Source organism: Heliangelus exortis, chromosome 2 (assembly GCF_036169615.1).
Source record: "Heliangelus exortis chromosome 2, bHelExo1.hap1, whole genome shotgun sequence".
In the NCBI taxonomy this organism is placed as follows: domain Eukaryota; kingdom Metazoa; phylum Chordata; class Aves; order Apodiformes; family Trochilidae; genus Heliangelus; species Heliangelus exortis.
The window spans coordinates 112458065-112477598 of NC_092423.1; the positions used below are offsets into that span (position 1 = coordinate 112458065).

The window sequence follows — 19534 nt, forward strand, 5'->3', positions numbered from 1 at the left end:
TCAGCAAGAAAGTACTCAGCAACCATGAGATTAAGGAATATATAAAAAAAAGGAGTGAAGCCTGCTACCTGTTTTCATTGTTCATGATAAAGTTTTATTTATTGCCCAGAACCACTGTCCCCTACAGTTTCTGCCACTTCGTACTCCTGGGTGCAATCCAAAAAATGATCAGCAGCTTCCTACACAGGTGCCCAGCTGGACTGGACTGGACTCCATAGGACTATGTATAGGCCATTCATCAATGGTGCCCAAGAAAACTTTCCTGGACATTCCTCAGTCTACTGACAAATTGCTGGACTGATCCCACTAACCACTCTTAAAAAATTTCCAGAGCTGTGGTCTGGAAGTTAAACTGGGGCAGGGACTCAATGAGACACTGGAAGGGGTTGCCCAGGGAAGCTGTGGATGCCACATCCCTGGAAATGCTCAAGGCCAGGTTGGATGGGGCTTTGAGCAACCTGGTCTGGTGAGAGGTGTCCCTGCCCATGCAGGGGGGTAGGAAATATATGATCTTTAAGGTCCCTTCCAACACAATCCATACTTTGATTGCACAATTCTATGACTATTAAGCCACCATTTTGGTGTAGTCCCTGTGGTTTGGATGCCACCAGCACAGACATGGACTCTGACAGCACCAGCTGGCCTCAGTACTGGAGCACAGCCTTGTTTAATTCAGCAGAAAAGGCATAGTCTGGGATTCATATCTGCCCAAAGAGGAAAATCAATTGCTGAGCACAAAAACAAGCTGGCTAACGTGGCTCAAAGTCCTTCGTACAAGGACTTCCACTTCAGTGACAGGCTTCAAGTTTCTTTCTTGCCCCATTTTACACCATCCCCCAACTTCTTGATATTTTAAAACATGTGACTAACAGCAGATCTACAGACTTAGGAATGCTGGAACCAGGTTGGTTTTTTTTTTTTTCTCTCGGTAAATATATAATGAAGGAGAGTTCCTTTCCTGCATATGCTTTCCTGGTAGATTTTGTACATATTCCTCTTATCAGTGGAATGAAGATGCACAAATCCATCACTTATTTCAAATGTACAAACAACCTGTGTTTTTTCTTCTTATAAAGCACAGTGTGTTTACTCCAACCCTTCTTCATATTAGTTCTTTTGGGGCAGAACTGATGAGTTTGTGATACACCTCCTCAATTTCATATTGCACAGCAACCTATTGAAGGCAATTCAGCATTTTTTAAATTTTTTCTGAATTATTAACATTGTAGTAAGATTGTCTTTCATTAGACAGCTAGACCCCATTATGCATTTCTAAAACTAAATTTTGTTTTATTTACAGTAATGTTTTGATAAAAGAAGGTGAATTTTAAACCCAGAAGAATGCTTGATAATGAAAAGAAGAAAAAGGGTGGAAAGGAGGGAGGCCAAGACCAATGTGGGCTCTGTGCACCATTTCTCCCTCTAAGAACAGAGATACAAGATCAAGGTACTTCCCTACAGAGAAAAATGGAAACATGAGGCACTAAAAGTACATCATCTTAAGCCTTTGTGATAGCATTTCCAAACAGAAACAGGGCATTTTACATCAAGTTTTGAAATCAAAATTTCCAGCCAGAAAAAAAATCCCCAACCCAAGACAAAGTAAATCAAATCAGATTTTTTTTTTTTTTTTTTTTTTTGTATAAACTTTTCATAGGGAAAGAAGTTGGTTGCAGTTTGTTAGGCTGTTTTTTGTGGGGTTTTTTTTCCCTTTTAAAACACTTTTAAATAAGGTAGGGGATGGGAGAAAACAGCTGCAAGCTTTTTAATAGAACTTGAAGGAATTCCAGTCTCAACCCACGAAATTTTTACCTGCTGGCCTAAGTATGAATGTCCACATGGCATTATTTTTATCACTGATATAATTCGCGATAGATGAGCAACTATTGTTCTCCACTTTTCAGAGTTCTAGAGGTGCCCAGGGACATCTGAGACTCATGTAGAAATATGACAGACTACACCCTGACTGCTTCTGTAGAACCTCTTCAGCTGGCTCAAGATAGTGAGCTGCACACTGGAGTCAGGGACTTGAGTCAGGAGTGCAGCAGGTGCCACAGTGAAGTGATGGATGGTGCCTATGGCAGAAGACAATGTGTGACCAGCCTTTGCTTCAGTGCCAAATATCTGCAAGCCCTAATGTAAGAGATTTCTGTTCTGGATATGATTCAGTTTCTTCTCCTAACCCCACGGGGTGTGAGCTGCAGTGAGCCATTTTTGGCTATTTAGATGCCCTGCTAGAAGTCCTTGCCAGCTCCTCAGTCTGCTCACAGTTAAACCCTATTGGTGAACTTCAAGAAAGGGTGCACAGATACCTTTGAGCATCTTGTAGCTAGCACCACTTAGTTCTCCGAACTTGCTTCAACACTTTATATAGAAAGCTTAAATGCCTTTCTTTTGCAATTCTGCCTTTGAAATCTCTATGACCTGAGATCCAGGTGGCCTGGCAAGCACACATGCAACACGTTGACTCCAGCTCTTGTAGAGCTTTTCAGCTGCATCCTCTGCGTGTTATGTCCACACATTCATATTTCCTGTTTTGCTGACCTATGATATTTTATTTCACTTTTCAACAGGCTAATAAATCATTCTGATGGAAAAAAAAACAAACCCAAACAAACAACAAGAAGAAACCCAAACGTACTTATTCTTTCTTTTTTTCTAACCCAGCTTCTGCTGGACCTTAGAAGTTACCACAGTTGAGCTTTGGAGAAGTTCATACGGTTTTCTTTTAGCCTGTTGGTGGAACAAGCCAGCCCACTTCTGTTTTGGCTCTGGGACTAAGGCCGCTTTATTTGGCCACAACTTTTCCCGCAGGCGAGCCCACCCGCACGCAGGGGCACTCCCCCTCCTCGACCTCCTCAGCTTCCAGCACAGCCATCACCCCCCTTTTTTCCTCACACCCTCTTTCCCTCAGCTCCTTCCCCACCTCGCCCCCCTGGCTGCCTCCCCTCCGCACTTCAGCCGGCGGAGCTTCGCCTTCCCACCGCTGCCGGCGGCCTCGGCTCCTCCGCTCCCCTCCAGTGCCAGCTCCGCTCCGGTGCCAGCTCCTTCCCCTCGCTCTCATTTCTCTCCCCGCTCTCTCCGCATGCAAATCGAAGCCGGCACCAGGAAGTAAAGCGAGAGGCTGCGAGCCAACCGCTTGCCGGCCCTGCCAGCCTCCTCCGCCGCCTGCCCTCCTCTCACGCCCGGCGGGGCAGCACCGGCGCCGCGACCCCATCCATCCCCTCCGCCCGCACCGGCTCCGCCGCCCCCGGGACACCCCTCTCGGCTCCCCGCCGGTCACCGTGGAGTTCACTGCCTGCCGCTCAACTTTCGCACACGGCGAAGTAAGTGCCTGAATTCATCCCAAGGACGAGACGGGGCGGGGGGGTGAAAGCGGCAGCTCCGGCGATTCTCCGGATTCTCCCACCGGGAGTTCACCGGGCGGAGCGGAGCGGGGCGGGGCGGGGAGGGGCGGGGCGGGGGGTGCCCGGCCCGGCTGCCTCCTTGCCCTCTCCCCTCTCCGGGACGGCACGGAGGGTACAAGGTGGTTTGCAGGGCGGCTTGCTCCCGCTTCTGCCTCCCGGAGGAGGTGCTGGTGCCCGCCTGACCTTCCCGGTAGGACTGGATGGGGTCTTGAGGGAAATTCGGCATTTAAAATACAAAATCATTCTTAAAAGAATGATTTACCGCTTTGCTGGGCTTCTGCTGTGGTCTTGATGGCTCGGGTGCCTTCTGGCTGTTTCAGGTTGGAAAGTGTGTAAAATTAGCTGATCAAAGTCTGCAGTGGGCGTTTCAAGCCAAGGCAATAGCCTTGATTTAGGAGAGGCAATCTGGCCTCTGGGTATTCCTTCTCGCACTGATTTCTTATAGGAGAGTAGTTCCTGGAGTGCCAAGTTGAAGCTGCTTCCTCTTAACTGTATGTTCAAATGTGCTTTAGCTTAAAAAAAAAGGATGAGAAAATGATATTGTGATGTTTGGTGCGTGGTGTTTCTTACTGACTACTGCTGCAATAGTACTGTATGCCACAGGGAAAGTCTTGAAGGGTTTTCTCCTTCCAGTTTTAATTTAGGATCTGAAAGTCAGGCTAGATCTCCCTAGCTGATGCTGTACCTTCAATGAAGCAGTTAGGGTTTCTGTTGAAATTGCATCTTTTCTGTGTTTGCAGTGAATGGGTTTGCAAGAACTCATCCCCCTGCTTCGATGGCCTCTGTTGGCACTAAAGACCAGAGAGATTAACACTCAGAACTTGTTTAGCCAGATCATACTATTGTGGATACAACTCACAAATGTTGAGTTATTGCTCTGTTGTTTCACCTGAAACCCCGTATCAATGTCCCATCTATTGCCTTTCGTCTATCTGACCAATCTTAATATATTTTAGCACAGTGTAATACAAACTGGAAGTTATATTTTTTAGCTCGTGTTGATCCTGTAAAGTGCCTGGAAGACCTTTGTAATTTAGATATCTTAATGTTAGTTTAATTACCTGTAAAGTATGAGTGCCCAATTGATCAGTCTGCTCTAATTGCATTATCACTAAAGTGTTATTAAAATGTATCTAATTTTTTTGGTTGGGAAATTACAAAGCCATGTTGGGAAAATATAGCTCAGTTTTACTGAAGGGATAGTCTAAGTTTTGTTTGTGTGAATTGTTACCAATGCAGTATTGAATGCAGAGTAGGGGTTACTTATATTTTATGTTTTGGGACTTTGTGACATTATAACAGGTACCATAAACAGCATGGAAATTATGGATAAGAAAAAAATTAAGTAGTTTTCCCTGAAAAAGTAGCAACAAGCTAGAAATTGGTTGGTTGCTGTTAATAGCAACATTATGAAATCTTGGGCAAGGATTAAAATTAATGAACTCCCAAGATCAGCAGATGTCTCATTCTATGGATCTCCTTTGAGATTTACAGCTTTTTTCTTTCTCCATTTCAGCTTTGTGAGCCACAAACTAGTTAAGAAGAATTCCTGATTTCATAACATAAAGATCTGTTTTAATTGTTTAATTTTAATTGTTTAATTTTAATCTGTTGGGAGTTATTTATATTTTTTAGCCACAATAGTGTGGAACTATCTATCATCTTTGTACCGTAGCTGACTGCCTTGAAGTTATTCTATTTTTCTCCTGCATTTTTTACTGAGTAAATAAAGTTCTCTTTACTATATAGATGTACAGGGAACAAGGTAAGGCTTAAGTCTTTTCTTGTAAGTTCTTTGACCAGTTGAGTTGTGCAACAGTTTTTTCTGACAATGCAATGAATTGTGAAACTTTCACCTACGAAGGTAAACGCCATTGCCTTTAAGATGTTTAATGTTCTGGTTTTCAGTGTTACCCTTTCAAGAAGTTTCCATAAATGTGAAATCCTTTCTTGCATGAATTTATGAACATACAAGTAACTCTTTCATAGTATATCCCCCCTTCCTGTATCTGTGTAACTGAAGTGAGCTACCCCTCTGTGGCCTTGTTGGCTATTGTAAGAGAAATGGTGCCACAGAATATCAGATGTTGCAGGAAGTAATACCCAAAATGGGCTGTGAAAAATGTCTAAAGTTCTCTTGGCTTAACTTAGTAGCTGATCTCCAGTGGGGTGGCTAACAAGACCACAGGTGCTGCATCTGGCCCTTGTGCTGCACATCAAAGAGCAGCATTTGACCTCTCTGTAGCTACTGAGGAAAATTTAAGAACCGCAGTATTTAATCTCAGATGTCATTCCTTTTTTGTCACAAAAAGGAAAGGTTTTCCTCTCTCTACTTCACCTGTTATCTGGCCTCTTAATGGGCCTCTCAGAGGTTTTTGGATGGAAATGTGTTAATTGTGAACCAATTTTTCTTTTCCTCAAAGGGAAGAGTTTTGGGGAAGGACCAAAGTCTTTCTTCCTTTTCATATGTGCATATTCTGAGTGACTTTATTTCTTGTGTTCAGGCAATTGTAGAGCTAGCTCTTGAGGTTCAGGGAGCCCTTTGCAAAAGTGAATGAAAGCAGAAAACAAGCAGATGAGGTGTACAGAGGTACACAGGTATACACCGGTGTATTTCTGCAGCATCCCTCAAGGATGGCAAGCTCTCGCATGCTAATGGGAAGGAGGGGGGAAGAATCTGGCATCCAGGGATCCTGAAGTTTGTATGAGCTTTTTGTGCAGGAGGTGATATTTCCTTCTGAAGGTATGGAGCTGGGTGTGTAAATAATTACACCAAGCCATATGCCAGTGTTAAGTAGCATGGTTATTTTTCCCCTATAGGATTTCTATCTCTAAGATGAAGAGCTCCATTCTGTGGAAGAACAAGTTTCCTAGCTGAGCATTAGGATTTTTCTCCTGCTGATCATATTTCTACTTCCTATTTCTCCCATTTATTTGTGTCCCCTCTTCCATCTGAGTGTAGAAGTGCTCGAGAGAAAGGCTTCCAGTCTTGCTGAGCTGTGCCACAGGAAACTGTGTAGATAAAACATTATATTTGTGTGAAAAAGAGTCTTTAGTGAAGCATGCAAGAAGACAACTGACAGTAATGGTACCTTCTCAAAGAACTCAGCTTCTCCTGATAAAAGGCTAATTCTGAGTAACTGTCCTTAGTGTGACTGTTCCTAGTTTAAACTTAATTGTACTTAAGGGAAGGATGGAAAGGTCTGTGCCTTCATATTTATTTTTGCCCAATTCAAATACATTTCCTGTTGACATTGTCATTAAATGCTGTAATTTCCGAGGCTGAATCATTCACGGTCATATTCAGCATCTTTCCTGAAAATGTGGATTCATGGGACAAAATGCAAAGGCAGAATTCCTCTTGTCTTGGAAGCATTTCCTCCAGATATTTATGAAATACTTGTTCTTTAGGGCACAAAACAAATACTACTCAGAGAGGTAAATAGATTGGTTATTTTTGTCAAACAAATGTCAGAAGAGAGACTGTATTTTGACAGTAGCACTTTGAGAGGGCGAGAAGGAGACGAAGGAAAGTGAAGGGGAGCAATTTGTAGATCTTATTTCTCTGTCAGAAAAAGGGAGATTGGAAGCATTCAGGCCTGTATTTGGCATCCCTTAGGTCAGCACTGTCTATCTTTTTCAAACTGCTGGCATCTTAAGTATTTACAATTGGTTCTTGTGTTTGCAGAGCATACTATCTCACTTCTTCAGTTCAAAGGACTCAAACGATAAACAGTCTGAACAATGCGTCCTCCTTCCTCTATGGTCTCTGCTGCGTGTAGCATGAGGCTACTTCTTCCTGTCTTAATTGTGGTTGAAACGTTGGAGAACTTGCTACTCAAATTTGCAAAGGCCAGCTTTTTGCTGTACACATACTTCTGACCAAGCTGTTTCTTGAAAGTGCCCCTTATAGCAAATTGTGCTTTCTTAAACGGGAAAACGTGATAGCTCACCACAGGGGCTGATGCACAGGATGCAGCCACTCTTCTGCAATGTCCTTTTCTGCATTTCTGTGTAAGAGGGCTGCTGAAAGCTTGGACATGAGCCCGGACATGATAGAAGTTTGGAGGGCATAGACTCCCTCTGGGATGTGTTCTTAACTACTCCTTTGTAGGTTGTTTCAGGAAGTTCGTCAACAGAAACATAGTCTGTTAAGTGGGTTTTCTGATGTGGCATCTATAATACATTGTTTTGCTTTTCATGTTTACATCATTAGTTTTTGTAGACAGGTGCATTCAAACCTGTTTGATCAATTTTAAAATGAAATCTTATTCAAGATTTTTCTTGAATAAGGTAAATTGAACTGAAATAAATAACATAACATAAATAACATAAACTGAAACAGTATGGTATTACAGGAGTTAGTGTGAAACTACGTTTGGATACTAAGCAGGTTTTTCTTTCCGTGTATGACTGTACTAGGGTCTTAGAAGCAAATTAATACTAAAAAATAAAGAGTATATTTGAGTAACTTCCTACATGATGATAACATTTATAAATTGGTAAGTCTGACCTATGACTAAGTTTTACTCTGTTCAGACAAAGAGAAAATTTCCTGGGAATATCAACTGAGTAGGAAAAGGTTTGGGTAGCAGTGCACCTTCTACATTCGTTGAAATTGCTAAAATGTCCCTTGCCAGCATCATGAGGATTACAGTCATTACATTCAGTGGACAGAGAAGGGTTTTCTCCAGGGAAACCCCAGCCTTCCCATGTGTCTTGATGGGATTTCTAAAACCCTTCATTCAGTAAGTGCTGGATCACCTAGGGTAGCTGTGATTTAGGTGTGAGCAGGCAAGAGCTGGAGAACACACTTTAGTGATCATCAGAGCTGGTGTCAGTGCCACTGAGGAAGTGAAATTTTTTGGTAAACACACAGGAAGGGGATGGGCAGGAGAAAGAGGAAATCTTCTGTTGGATGTTCTCAGTTCAACTTGTTCAAAATACATTGCAAGAGTCATTTGAATGTGCCATTATGGCATAGCAGAGCATGCAAATAAATGGGATTCAAAGTACATTTCTTGTAACTGCAGACCTCCTATTGCAAAAGATCTGCTAAGCTATGTAAAGGCTGTAAATGCCATGTAAAGCATTGCAGCCTGTGAGGGGTGGAGGAAAACTTGCCTTTTAAGCAACTCTCCTGCTGTATTGCTGGTGTGGCACTTTGTCTTCCTTTTTCTGTCTTGTGAGGTCTTTGCTCTGTCACTGGCTGTGAGAGAGATTGCAGCAGCTGTCCTGGCACCAGTGGAGAAGCATCAGGCCATACTGGGGTGCATGCTAAGCCCATTTCTCTTGGGATGTAGATGGCCAGATTGATGGTTTCTGCCAGGCTAGTGTGGACAGCAGAACTCCCACTGGGCCTGACCAGAAGACCTTGCCTCTTCTGAAGATTTCCCACTAAATTTCCTTGGAAGCAGTTCTTGTCCCTCTGCCGTGATGCTTACCAGTGCATCTGAAAAAGGCTTAAAGCCACGCTGCTTCAAAAGTCTACATTAGTAATAATGTGCTGTTTGTGGTTTCATCTCTCCATTTTACTGGGAAAAGCCATGTTTCAGTCGTTACCCTGCTGTGGCCGTACTCCCTTCCAATTGCTGTTTCCTTTTTTTTCCTTACATTGTTCGTTTATTCCCCCAGCATCATAGAATCATAGAATTGCTAGGCTGGAAAAGACCTTAAAGATCATCGAGTCCAGCCTCATCCTAACCCTATTACCCTATTCCTGATGACCCACCACTAAATGATGTCCCCAGTCATGGCAGCTGATTTTTAAACACATTCAGGGATGGAGAACAAACCACCTCCTAGGGAAGCCTGTTCCAGTGCTTAACAACCCTTTATGTAAAGAAGCTTCTCCTCATATCCAACCCAAATCTCCCCTGATGCAACTCAAAGCCATTTTCCCTTGTCCTATGATCTGGCACCAGTGACAAGAGACCAACCCCACTCTCACTGCAACCTCCTTTCAGGAATTTGTAAAGAGTGATAAGGTCTCCCCTCAGCCTCTATGTCCCCAGACTAAGCAGCCCCATCACCTTCAGGTGCTCCTCATAAGGGATGTTTTCCAAACCCTTCACAAGCTTTGTTGCTCTTCTTTGGACTTGCTCCAATACATCAATGTCCTTTTTGTATTGGGGTGCCCAAAACTGAACACAGTACTTGAGGTGGGGCCTCACCAGTGCCAAGCACAGAGGCAGGATGACTTTCCTATTCCTGCTGGTCACACCATTTCTGATACAAGCCAAAATGCCATGGGCCTTCTTGGCCACATTTCTGGCTTATATTCAGCCCACTGTCAGTCAATACACCAAGGTCCTTCTCTGACAGGCAGCTTTCCAGCCACTCCTCTCCAGCCCTGTAGTGCTGTCTGGGGTTGTTGTGACCAAAATTTAGGAGCCAACACTTGGCCTTACTGAATTTCATAGAGTTGGTTTTAGCCCAATGATCCAGTCTGTCCAGGTCCCTCTGTAAAACCTTTCCACCACCCAGCAGATTGCCACTCCCTCCCAACTTGGTGTCACCTGCCAACTTATTGAGGGTGCCTTCAATCCCCTCATCAAGATCATTAATAAAGATATTAAATGGGAGTGGCCCCAGCACTGAGCCCTGGGGGACACCGCTCATGACTGGCTGCCAACTGGATTTAACTCCATTGACCACAACTCTTTGGGCCTGGCCATCCAGCCAGTGTTTAATCCAGCAGAGTATATGACCATCCAAGCCATGGGCAGCCAGCTTTTTCACAAGGATGTTATGGGGGATATTATCAAAGGCTTTAGTGAAGTCCAGGCAGACTACATCAACAGCCTTTCCCTCATCCACTAAGCAGGTCACCTTGTCATGGAACAAGAACAGGTTTGTCAAGCAGGATCTGCCTTCTATGAACCCATGCTGACTGGGCATGATTATTTGGTTGACCTTTAACTGATCTGTAATGGCTCTTGAGATTATCTCATCTATGACCTTCCCTGGCACTGAGGTGAGACTGGCAGGTCTGTAGTTAATAGGATCCTCTTTCTGGCCTTTCTTGAAGATGGGTGTCACATTTGCCAGTCTCCAATCCAATGGGACATCCACGGTTAGCCAGGACTTCTGAAAGATGATGGAGAGGGGCTTGGCAGCCATATCTGCCAAATCTCTTAGCAGCCATTCCTCTCCAACCCTGTAGTGCTGTCTAGGGTTGTTGTGACCAAAATTCAGAAGCCAACACTTGGCCTTATTGAATTTCATGCAGTTGGTTTTAGGGTATAAACCATCTGGCACCGACTCATGAGTCCATAACCATTTCTTCATGGATTACATAGTGCCTAATTTGTACACCGTCTCTGTCTTCTAAACATCATTCTGTTGTTCACTTCCCTCCAGCTTCTTCAGGACTGTCAGTGGTATAAGATACTTATTTCTTTTGATAAAGATGTCTCTGCAGCAACGTTTCTTCCCCCCCCTTCCAGAATAATAAGCCTCAGCACTTTTCATAATCTAATCATAATTAGTAATCTACTTGTGCTACCTTATCAGGAAATATGAACACAGAAATATGTAGCCCAAGCCTCTTGAAGAGGTGTAAAGTCCAGTGGAATTCTAGCCTGGCAGTACTGACATGGTCTTCACAGTATTTTAAGAAGCCTATCCCCCTGAAAGAGCTTCTCTGGATTTCTATAGACGGCCAGCAAGATGCTTCGATCTACAGTGTGTTTTATGTGTAGGTATAATCTCTCTTTAATATCTCCTATCACTGTTAACCATGTGAAATGTAAAATGGTGAACCCAATCTAACTTGAAGCATGTTAGTTTCTATCTTGAAGCTGGTCAGTGTATGTTGTCTGCTACCCCTCTGTCTGCCATTCTGCAGTTTTACTTCTGGGGTGTATATGCATTAACAGGCAAATTCATTTGTTAAGAGATCTGTTGATGTTCCTCCTTCCCAGAAAATATAATGGGTTTTTTTTTAAGTGACTTAATAAAAGGCTTTGGTTTCTTTCACGCTTCATGTTTGTCCTTCCTGGCTGAAAATTCGTTGTTGTTGTTGTTTTGATACTGAAGTGGGTTATGGTTTTGCTTGCTATTAAAATGAGAAATACTTCATCTGCTTAGCACTAAAGACAAGGTAAAATTTTGTGCTATACTTGATGTAAAATGTGGTTTTCCTTTGCAGATTGTCTTCACTTTACCATGACTTCCAATGAATTTTTATTTTGTGGTTTGTTCATTCAGGTGCATAATGTGAGGGGTTTTTCAGGACTTGATCTATTGTCAGGGTACTTCTGCTGAACTCCCTGAAGTTATTTTAAGATGGAATTGATATCAGTTGGAGGCTGGTCGAATATGACAATAAAGAAGTACTTGAATGTTATGTATAACTTTTTTAGGTATGCATCTTTGGTTGTGAATGGGTACAGGTACTTTCCAACAGATTTCCTGGACAACATACTTCCTAAATGGTCTATTCTGTCTTGAAATTACTCTGTGCTAGTGTACAGAAGGTCTTCAACCTTCTCTGGTCAACTTTATTTCTGTTGTCCACAGGGGCATTTTCTGTGGTGTGCAGTGGAACATGTAAAAGGTTTTTGAGCCAGCATTGACCCTACTTGGAAACCCACCTGGTTTAGTGAAGCAGAGCATGGACTTACAGGCGTGTGTTTTGACTGTGATGAAGAAGCCAAGGCTTGGTACAGTGGGGGTGTGGTATTAAGGCAACAGTGCTTGCTCCAGGATTTCCGTGCTGTGCTCTTTGGTGTCGACATGCCCTTTGATCCCTGTCCCCACAGAAAGTGAAACTTAAGAAATTTAGCTTTGAGAAGCCAGTGGAAGTTTTGAAGAACCAACTTCAGCAAAGTGGGCACCAGCAGAAAAGAAATTTGGCTGCTGGAGTGAATAAGTGGGAGAAAGGTACTTCAAGTGAGATGGTTTTGCTCTCAATGGAGTATTTAATCAAGTCTGAGGGCATTGGATTTAAGCGTCAGAAAATGCAAAACTTAGCATTTGAATAACTTGCTCAAATAAGAGATCAGAACAGTATCCTCTTTTGTAATGTATTTCACTATGTACTATGGCAGTCTTCTGGTAGACTTATGTGGGTGAAAAGTCTTTTTTCTTGCTCCTGCAATAAATGCAAAAATATCAGGATGCTTAGTATAGTATGACATGAAAAAGTAATTTCTCCTTTGAGCACAGAATACAGTTTTAGTGATGTGACCATATCATGTTTATTGCATGTTCTGCCTCTTGTATGTTCTGTATCTTGTCATACGTGTGCTTTCCTAAGAACTGGAATTGTCTCTACCCCATTAGTTATCATCCTTTGCATTCCTATTTAATTTTTTTCTCTGTTTATCTCTGTTCCTGCAGTCTTCCCTCTTCATTTACTTCTCAGCATCAACCCTAATTCTGACTTCTCAGGATCTCAGCCTCCTTTCCTATACCTTTTCTCATATGCTTTATATTGTCCCAGAAACTTTCCATGTGTGCCCAGCAACAAAGCAGTCTTGCTGTTTTTTAAAGCATCTTCTTTTCACAACATTTCATGCAAATGTAAGTTCATTGTGGACTCATTGCAATTCCTCTGAAACAAACTCGAGTAACTGTTGTGAACACTGATTTATTTGAAGATCTTGCTTGGAAAAGTTGCAGCATGGGCCATGAGTGCTAAAGTCACATATAAAAAATGGGGTTTACTCACAGTCTAAGATGGTTTTGTTAGGTACAGTATACTCGTGTGGCCTGCCTATGAGCTACATATTCAATACCTGAAGTTACAAGGGCTCTAAACTTTAATGAGCAGTCAGTAATGGTCATAATATGAGTTATATAAAATTCTTGCAGTATGAATGTGAGAATAATTCTCCCAGTCTAAATCTGCCAAAATTATCCTGCAGCTCTCCTGCTCTTTAACATCTGTGTCCTGGAGTTTGTTTAGGAACTCTGGCCTCAGTCTCTCAAAGTCTGCAGGTCTCCTACAGGCTGTGTGCAGTAACTCACAGGATGGGAGCCTGGCTCAGTGGAAGTGGCTATGGTTGTGATTGCTAGGACTTAATCTTCTGTCAGTCTCAAGGCTCTTGACAATCAAGCAGAAATAGAAACAGCAAAGTACTAACTGCTGTGCAATCCAGTAATAATATGTTATGAATACAGCACTGCTCATTGTTTTTAGAGAAAGCAATCAAGAAATGTCAAGATAAATTATATAGTGGTGACAGTCAAAGGATTAATCAGGTTTTGAAAATGAAACAAATTAACATGTTGAACAAATGCAACAGGCTTCTTAAAGTCAGTCCTCTATACAGAAATTTTATTTAGTGTACAATATCTTCTCTCATATGTAAAAGAACTTTAATCAAATTGCTGTTTTTGCACAGCTTCTGTTCTGGTGATTTGGGGAACAATTTGTTCATTCTTGCCCTTGAGAAAGATCATCTGGAAAGACACAGATGTGCTTAAAATCCAAGGGCTTCAGTCCTTCCCTAAAACATCCGAAGCAGGAACAGTCAAGAGAAGTGTCACACCAGTGATTCACAACCCTTCCTCAAAGGAGACTTTCCAGTTTCCCATTCACACTCCTCTTTTATCAAATATTTTTCACTTTGGTTATTTTTGGAGAAACTTCTTATTCATGCTCATGTATGCAGCAAATGTGAAAATAATGCTCAGAAACTTGGATGTGAATTCTTACACCGTGTTCATCCAGTGGTGTTTTTTCTTGTATACGCTTACCAACACCCCAGTTACAGGCATGTCATTTCCCAAGACTTGAAGTATGATTCTGAGTTCACAGGTCAGGCTTTCAGACCTGAATCCATGGCAGTTTGCAGTCCTTTAGGATATTTTTCTTAGGCTTATGCAGAGTGTGCTCGTATCTGTGCAAAGCCCCCTAATCTGAAGGATTTAATTAAAAAAGCCCTCCAAAAATTGTTCATCACACAGCTCCCTTAGTTCTATTTATCATATTTGCAGCAAACTACTGGTTCAGGGGGGCTTATAAGAAAGCTGGGGAGGGACTTTTTCAAGAGCATGTAGCAATAGGACAAGGGGGAGCAGTTTTAAACTGAAAGAGGGTAGATTTAGATTAGATATTAAGAAGAATTTCTTTCATGTGAGGGTGATGAGACACAGGTTGACCAGGGGAAGCTGTGGATGCTCCATCCCTGGAAGTGCTCAAGGCCATGGATGGGGCTTGGACCAGCCTGGTCTAGTGTGAGGTGTCCCTGCCCATGGCCAGGGGGGTTGGAACTAGATTATCTTTTAAGGTTGCTTCCAACTCAAACCATTTTGTAACTCTATGATTCAGTATCCTTTGGTGCCCTTGCATGTATCCTATATTGCAACAGTTGCTTAGGACAGTTTACTAAACTGACAAAGAAATCAACTGGAACACTCCTGGTTTAGATTAATGCCCTCAAAGGAATAAAATTAGCAGAGACTTTAAAATTAAGATAAAGAAATGAGTTCTAAATAGACCTTTGCGAAGTGTCAGAACCTGGAGTAAAATCGTACAGCCCTTAACTTAAGGGAGGTTTGTGCTACTTAAATCAGTGAGAACAAGAAAAAGTGGTTTCTCGTGTGAATACTTGGCAGTTTGTGCTGCATGTCCTTCTAGTTTCCCTGTGAAGATTAAATAGCACAAAGCATAATTTATTCAAGTGTAATTTACTGGCACCAAATTCGACATTTTCTGACCTTTCTTGAGAACTCTTGCAACTTCCTCTTGCAACTTAAGAAAACTTGTCCAAGGCTTGCAAACTTCCAGGAGGAACTGAACTCTTGAGTAAGACACATCAGCATGAATGATTTAACCCCAGTTTTTAATCTGTGCTTGGAGTCCATTCTTAAATCCACACTGCATACCCCAGCACTATGGTCTTTGTTTCTGAGGGGTTCCTCTGTGTGTATGTAGTACTGTACAGTAAATGAAACACAAAACAATCTACTGGAGAAGTAACTGGGTTTTGGGGTTTGCTGTTTTTTTGTTGTTGTTGTTTTGGTTTTTTGTTGCTATTGTTTTTTGGCTTTTTCAGCTGAATTAAATGCTGCTATGTGAAAACGGTGAAAAAAAGATCTGTTCTGCTTTTGTGAAATTCGGTGCTTTAGACAGGTGCCCAAGGGGTTTATATGATGCTATTATATCAAGAATGCTATGTTTAAGTGTCAAGTTTGGTCATGAGTACATGTCAGCAATTAAATGTGGAGATGCCAGCAGCTGAAGAAGCCTTCTGCCTAATGAAGCAGGACAATAGATGCAGCATGGTGCAAAATACTATGGGTTAGAAAATGAAATGACCAGCATGGTATAGGGTTAAGATCCATTGATATACGAGTCACTCTGTCCTAATTTAACCACAACTATCTTAATCCATCTTTAAAACAGATTGTAGAATATATAAAATCAGGTGAAGTTTGTAATAATTAGGTTTATTCCATAGAGTACACATGCTTGAATTTTTGAGAACCAAATGGACACATTATTTTCTCCCCCTTCCATACCCCCAACCTTTTTTTTTCTTTCTTTCTTTTTTTTTTTTTTTTAAACACTCTGAAAACTGAAGAAAAACCCAAAGAAGAAGTGGTATGCTTTCTATGAGGCCACTTTCAAAACCTGCACCAGGGCTTCTTGGCTGTGAATTTGCTGTCCTCCATTATGTTTTCTGTGACATGTTGTGATAATTTCAAGATCTTCGATTTCTATTTACATTATAGCTCTTGGTTTGAATTACAGGCACATTCCAAAGGAAGAAATGACATCTGCAACATCTTTAACTAGCTGAAGGCCACATTCATAAATAACTAAAGCTTCTCCCTTTAGTCACAATGGCTACTAATGATTCTCTTTAACAAATGTTCTGTTGATACATTCATTCGGGCATGTGGAGGTTGAGCACTAGGCTGCCTTATTGAATGAGATGAAGTTTTCAAGTATCAGCTGCTACTTGCAGAGATACCTTCCTAGGTGCCTTCTGAAGCAAGCAGAGTGAGAAATTTCAGTCGAAGAACTCCTTGGAGTGCAGCCAGATGATGACACTAAAGAGACGCCTTCATTTTCCCCAGACTCACTAAAAGTTAGCAAGCTGCTTGCTTCATCCCATGGTGTCTTCTGTGGCTCACTGAAACAGGGAGAAGCCAACCCTCACTTCTCTCTCAGTGTCATGTACTAAATGCAGACACTGGGTACTGCACAGCAGCTTATGCAGAGCCAGTTGTTACTCAGTGTCATTTGTTTGTGTGGCTGTGCCTTTGGTTTCAAGTGCATTGACGGATAATGTTAAAATCTGTGCCTAAGTAAAACCACCTGTGTATGGATGAGGCCTTTTGGACTTGGGTAGAAACCTTTGTTGTGTGCCTCCCAATGACACCTTATTTTGGGAGGCAAAGTGTGTGTTGTGTGTATGTGTGTGGCTTGGCTGGTCCAGTTGGGAGTGAAGAAGAGTAGGTTTCAGATCTGTATTCTCCAAAGAAATTGTGTGAAGCTTGTCCTTCTGTAGCACCTCTTATTATGACAAGGACTTCATTTAGGCTCCTGCTGGACCTGCCCCCAAAACCCTATTGTCTCCATGGGTAGTTTCTCATTTTGGTCAATGACCAAAGCTGAACAATGTGCACTTGCAGCCCAGAAAGCCAACCATATGCTGGGCTGCATCAAAACAAGCATGGCCAGCAGCTCAAGGGAGGTGATTCTCCCCATCTGTTCTTCTGAGACCCCACCTGGAGTACTGTGTCCAGCTTTGGAGTCCTCAGGACAGGAAGGATATGGAGCTCTTGAAGGGACACAAAGCCACAGGGGTGGAGGTCATAACGATCAGAGGGCTGGAGCACCTTCTCCAGGACAGACTGAGAGAGTTGAGGTTGTTCAGCCTGGAGAAGAGGAGGATCTGGGGAGGCCTTAGAGCAGTCATCCAGTACCTGGAGGGGACCTGTAAGAAAGCTGGGATAGGCACTTTTTAAAAAGGCAGGTAGTGATAGGACAAGGGTTGATGTTTTTAAGCTGGAAGAGGCTAGATTTAGGTTAGATATTAGGGAGGAATTCTTTAGTCTAAGTGCACTGGTACAGGTTGCCCAGAGAGCTTATGGATGTCTCTGGAAGTGTCCCTGGAAGTGTTCAAGCAAAACCATTTTATGATTCTGTGTTGATTTTCCTATGCCACAGTGATTGCATTAGTCCTTAAAAAGGGAAGGGAGAAGAATGCTTACACTGTTGGTAGACATAGACATATAAAGCTCAAGGTAAATACTCAACTACTGAAACTTTAGCACGCTGCTGTTCTTGGCCAAAGTGGTCAATTTAAAGCTAAAATAAACATATGTGAGTCACAGATACACTCAGCTTGGACTGTAGATGTAGTCCTTGCATCAAAAATTTAATTCTGTTAAAGTATCTTCAGAACCTTTCATTTAAGCTGATTAATGTGGTAGTACAGGTTTTCTCTCTTCCATTTCATATGATCCTTTTGAAGAATTTGATAGAAGTATTTATTCTGTTATATCAAATTAAGATGTTGTTCGACCTTTTCCCCTATCTTCAAAAGATACAGTACAGTGGAAGAAGGTTGAGGAAATGGAAGATGCATTACCTAAGGGCTGGCAAAGTGAATTAATTCATTGTTGATATTGATATTAAATTCTGGAGGATGCAGTCTAGGCAAATTATTGTAATAAAATGAAATGAGTGTTATAAGGTCAGAAAACAGATGTTAGCTTAATGTAGGACTCTGTTAATAATCAGTGCCAAAAATATCAACTTCATGAATATGGAACGTTTTCATAATATACAAAGTCTATTATGCAATCTTAACAAAATTTCAGTCTTGTTTGGATTAACTTTCTTGTGTTTTGGTATTTTTCTTCAATTGAATAAGTAAGAAAAAGCATCAGTGTTTGGTGTAAATGATATTCTACTTCATTTCAGTGTAATGTTTTGTTTTAGAATTTTTTTTCATCCTTTTATAAGCATTATAACATTATTACACTACCCCAATGACATAGTTCTTTTCAGCATTTCTTGATTTTTTTAATTCTTCTTTTTAAATTTTTTTTACTACTACTGAAATTCCCCCATGAAAGCAAGCTTTTCAGAAATCTAGACAATAAATATGGTGGTCTTATACAAAAACATAAGATGCTTCTTTCTTGGTCAAGCCCACTACCCATGTTAGAGCTACCTTTTATGTTATCAATGATGATGATATTTATTGTACGTTATGCTATCATTGAAGAGTTCCAACAAAGGTGATGTATTGTTTTGCTGAGCACTGTATAAACTTATCCTCCCCAAAAAACTTAAAGTATAGATGGGCAAAGTTGGACTTTGTGTCAGCATGGTTTGAATATAGAAAACTGTTTGCCTGAACTGATAGAGTTATTTTTGCCAAAGCGCTATATATATATATATATATATATATCACTTCATATAGGAGAAAAAGGTTTTCCTGTGTGTTCATTGAAGCACATCAATAGAACATCAATACAGCAACACCAGGTATTTTATCTCACCAGAAGTTTCCTGTTATTATGTCAGCTGGTGGGGAATTTTTGCTGTATGATGTAATACACTGTTGGCTTCCACGATAGTCAGATGGCAGCACACCTTTTTTCCCTTTCTCTAATGCAAATTTTAATTAAAAAATAATCTTTATATTAGAAATTGGAAGGTATTAGAGACATAAAAGCAGCTGAGAATATTGTGTGGAAATAATGGTCTGGCAAAGCATTGGGGAGGAATTTAATATCAGGAAGGAAAATCATGTCAGTGGAGATGTGAAAGTCTGCTGTGACAAGTTTTTCATGGTGAAAAATTAAACAAACTTGGGTGTCTTAACAGATCACAAGAGGTTAATTGCTGGAATTTATCGGGCAACTTATTTCTATAGATGGAAGAAACAGAAATACTATTTCTTGCATTGCTGAAAGTCATCTGGAACACCTGACCAACTCCAGCCTCCTGCCCTTTAGAGGCATGAGTTCAAACTTAAACAGATGTTTGAGTACTGTGTCCAGTTCTGGGCCTCTCAGTTCAGGAAGGGTATCGAGGTCCTGGAGCAGGTCCAAAGGAGGGCAACCCGGCTGGTGAAGGGACTTGAGCACAGATCCTATGAGGAGAGGCTGAGGGAGCTGGGGCTGTTCAGCCTGGAGAAGAGGAGGCTCAG

At 41.7% G+C, this 19534-nt stretch overlaps 1 protein-coding gene across 4 annotated transcripts in view; it reads left to right on the plus strand.

Annotated features, from left to right (window-relative positions):
• Positions 1-2934: 2934 nt before the first annotated feature.
• LYN (LYN proto-oncogene, Src family tyrosine kinase) overlaps positions 2935-19534 on the plus strand; it is a 56259-nt gene continuing 39659 nt past the window's right edge. For 2 of the 4 annotated variants that reach the window (XM_071737571.1, XM_071737574.1), the window contains exon 1: positions 3457-3597. The gene's annotated coding sequence lies outside the window, so the exon portion shown is untranslated. Of the gene's footprint in view, positions 3327-3456; positions 3598-19534 lie in introns of those variants that run through there. The other 2 variants (XM_071737575.1, XM_071737572.1) reach the window with 2 other exon arrangements.